Raw genomic sequence first — 4,085 nt, 5'->3', positions numbered from 1 at the left:
GGTGCTGTGTGTGGTTGAGGCACTGGGAGGACACTCGCTCTCTGAGTTATGTCCCGGGAAGGAGTTCCTGCAGCCGTTGTTTTTACGAAAATGCTATGCTTCCTGGGATGCGTCGACACAGGGGTCTCGGTTGCCAGGACCGCGGCCCAAGCTGGAAGCTGATGGCCATAGCTAGTGCGCTGAGGTGTGACATGTAGTGGCTGAAAATTGGCGTCCAACTGCAGCAACCAGTGATCCCACAAATCTCTTGTGGATTGATGGATGAGTCAATGGGCAGTGTGCTTTCCTCGGCCGCGTGAAAAAAAAGAAAACGGGTTGGGGGGGGGGGGGGGGGAGTAGCTGCGCAAAAGTTATAGGTGGTAGGTGGGACGTGTTGGTTGTGGGAGGAGAGAACGGTGTCTGTATATAGCTACCAGTGGGGTAAGCTTCCACTCTGGAAAGTATGGGGTGGTGAGGGGTGGCGCACGGGTTGTATATGCAGCGGTCCTCACGGCGGCCGTGTAAGTATGCCGCTTGAGAGAAGTGCGCGCTGAGTGCCTCAAGGGTATGACGCGATATTGTAACGGGCTAATTCCCATATATGCAGGTCACTCTCTGCTTTACATTCATGGATCCCTGGGAGTCCTCAAACCTCTACTGGCGCAGTGCTGCAGCGGTTAATCGAAAAGTAAAAATTGTCGGTAATACAGAGTGCGATACACTACCATTAGAAAAATCTGAAGACAAAACTGCAAACTCTGAATGGAATAGGAATTAGATGACAATCATGCGAAGTAAAAACTTCAAATTTTATTAGGGTGATGGCGACAGCAGCCCATTTACAACACATCTTAAAGCAAAATTACCCAAACTTGCCCAAGAGACTTGGAGGAGGTGATTGCAATTTGCCGGTGGGACTGAGGGCAAATGAATCATGTGAATGGCCGGTTCTTTTCTTTTGCTTTATAAGAATTGTCAATGAACCTTTTATGATTAATGGTTTATAGTTATGTAACGTCCAAAAGGCTATGGGGAACGCCGTAGTGAAGGGCTCCGGGAATTTTGACCATATGGAGTTCTTTAAAGTGCACTGACATCTCACAATACACTGGCCTATAGAATTTCGCCTCCATAGAAATTCGACCACCCTGGCCAGGATCGAACCCGCGTCTGTTGGGTCAGCAGCCCAGTGGCAAGACCACTGAGCCACCGCGGCGGCTCGATTTTCTATAAGCGATAAAATAACTATACTACTCACTTCCCATTGATCCACACCAAAAACAAAAAATACAGAATTTTTGAATAACTTCTTTAAACCTGCGAAAGCCGACTTCTATAAACGATAACAAGGACGATTAATGCAGAGAATTCTATGTCTGTGTCTTCGCGCCGCAAATAGAAGTTGGTGAAGACGAATATGTGCAATGCGCAACGGGAGAGTGCGTTGTAGTTTAACACGAGGCGTGTTCGGCTGCGGCGATAGCCTAATACTCTCACGCAATGGCCAGGGAAGCTGATTTATTTGAGCTGCCATGGGTTCGAACCCTAGTCGCGCATATTTACCTATTTTATTTGCTTCTTATATTTGTCACAAACCAACAAAGATTTCAAACCCACAGATATCGCAATATGCTCGCCAACCTACAAAAAGTCCCAAGATCTTGCTTGGGGTTTATCCATCAAAATAGTGCTTTCGCACTTAAAAACGAAACATTCCTGTAGGCTTCATAGTTTCGGTGGCTGTTGGTTAATTCTTACGTACGCCATGCCGAGTTCCTTGTACTCCTTGTGCTTGTCTGCTCAAGTGTTTTAGAAAAGCTATACAAATTTTGCGCGATGCATAATCGATTATACTCGCCGCACCAGCACAGCTTACTTTTGCTAGATGTCATGTGACCAACGCTTCGCATTCTTTTGAGATAGTAGCGGAAATGGGCCTATATTTAGAGAAATAAGGAATGTATGTTGTAGGTCGTGCTTGTGATCAATTCTTTACACGCTCTGACGTCAGCGCAGATAACAGGACTTGTAATTTTAGGGCTTGTAATTTTGTAATTTTTTGCTTATGAATGCGCACAAATGCCTAAATATGACACTGTTATACAGCCTGCCATTATTTAAAGAAATGCTACCTTTTGTCGATTATTATTTACAAAATGCATCACCCTACTTTCGAAAAACAAGAGGTCAACGTGCAGAAAAAAGTGACACGATTTATGCGTGCATCCCCAGGTGTCATGTGGGCAGGCTACTTAGCGGGTGGAAACTGATCCCTTCGGTCGATATACCGAGACGAGACGCCAGCTTCGCGTGGCAACATGGGAAATGAGCACGCAGGGTGTTAGGAGACTGAGTATATCGTTAATGAACAGGAAATGAGGCCAATTCGCCCATCAGCGCAAGTTGTCGTGTCTCTCCGACGAGACTCAGTGTCCTACATGTTAAAATGTTTTGCTTCCTCTCTCCTTCTTCGCAAAGCTGGTATTTGACGGGTGACACTGTAGCAGACAGGTTTTTCACACATGTGATGGATGGAAGAACCGTAGCCGTTAGAGAGAACAGCTTCTGAGCATTAAAGAACTTCTCACATAGGTGCAGAGGAGACGTGGAATAAGCACAAATAAAAAACTGCATGGAGGCGCGCGTCGACATTTTACAGAGCGAACATCTCATCCTTTAGTGGTCCGCACACAACAGAAAAGGTCAGTGACCTAGATGATTCTCAACTGCCGGATGAGCTGTGACCTTGCGAAACGCGCACCGCTGTTTCGATTGCCATGCTGACTCTGTAAGTGACGCTGCACATGCATTTGCCAAGCGTGCGTTTTTCTCCTATATGACGTCGGTTTCGAAAATTACAAGGCCAGATGGGAAGTAGTTGCGCCTATATGGTGCAAAAGTCAGCACGTGCCGATTGACGCTCGATTCTAGAAGCGTCGGCGCCGTGCAGCGAGAGAACGTCGCAGACCCCTCGTGCCGTGCTACATCCTCCTCGTCGGCAGGTATGTAGCTTTCCTTAAAATGGTCCTTTTTTTTTTGTAGGCCGCTGCGGGAACTCGGTACACTAACCTGAGCGGCCTTTCACTGCGTCTTCTTTCCAGGCGCTCTTGTTTAAGTTTGTGCTGACGTACCGAGAGAAAAAAAAACACATTAGAAAGCATCGCAGCTGTGAGCTGATTTCACACTTTACGGATTTTTTTCAAATGTTGCAGGTATTTTTTTATTATAAAGTGTGAGAAACTTAGCCATTAATACAGAAACGATGTCATGTAACTCGGCATGAGTTCATCAACAATCTTACTGCAGATATCCACCGCAACCAGGAGGGGACAACGGAGCTCCTCATGCATGTGGCTTTTACTGTTGGTTCAACAACAAAGGAATCGTCATTTCGGAAAGGCTTCTGCCGTGAACATATAGGCGGCGGATATACCGCCGCGGAAGTGAACGGACTACTGCGCTTAGCGCTATAGTTCATCAGCTTCAGGGCTTTTTTAGCATGTGCAGTAACCAATACAGTCGATACGAACTAGCGCTCCGCAAGATATACGTTACGAGGGCACTACCACCAAAATAAGAAACGACATTGGCAGTAATTACATGCAGCATTCTGTGGACAAAATGGTAACGCTAGCGGACAGTATGAGAACATCTGATTTGTTGGAACACCGAGGCTAGAAACACCTGTGCCAGCAGACCAGCTGAACTCCGACGTTGTTGAAATCGTGAGCCACTCATCCGTAGCCATGTTTTTTCCGTCATCTTCATGTCTGAGTGAGCACGGTGCATCAATCATGAGCATGTGGCCTAATAAGCACTTCTGCTCCTTGATGCCAGTTTTTTCTGGTTTGCAACATTGGAAATACATCGCGGTGAGGCGGATCAGTGATCCACGCAAGCTTGGCGCCATCGTTCGTATCAGAGATACTCTGCTGCTTCTATCCTATGCATAGTGTCAGCGTCAGTTTAGTGCTGTTTATTGCAGGCGTGACGTCAATGAATAACCCTATAAAAACGCTTCTGGAAGCCTTCATGTTCAGCCGGCAGGCCTTCAAAGCGTCTGCATGTTGCCTAAGAAACGCTTACGCTGCTTCATGCAGGTCAAC

This window comes from Amblyomma mixtum, chromosome 5 (assembly GCF_055824585.1).
Source record: "Amblyomma mixtum isolate Tamu chromosome 5, ASM5582458v1, whole genome shotgun sequence".
Taxonomy (NCBI): domain Eukaryota; kingdom Metazoa; phylum Arthropoda; class Arachnida; order Ixodida; family Ixodidae; genus Amblyomma; species Amblyomma mixtum.
This window is presented reverse-complemented; position numbering follows the sequence as displayed.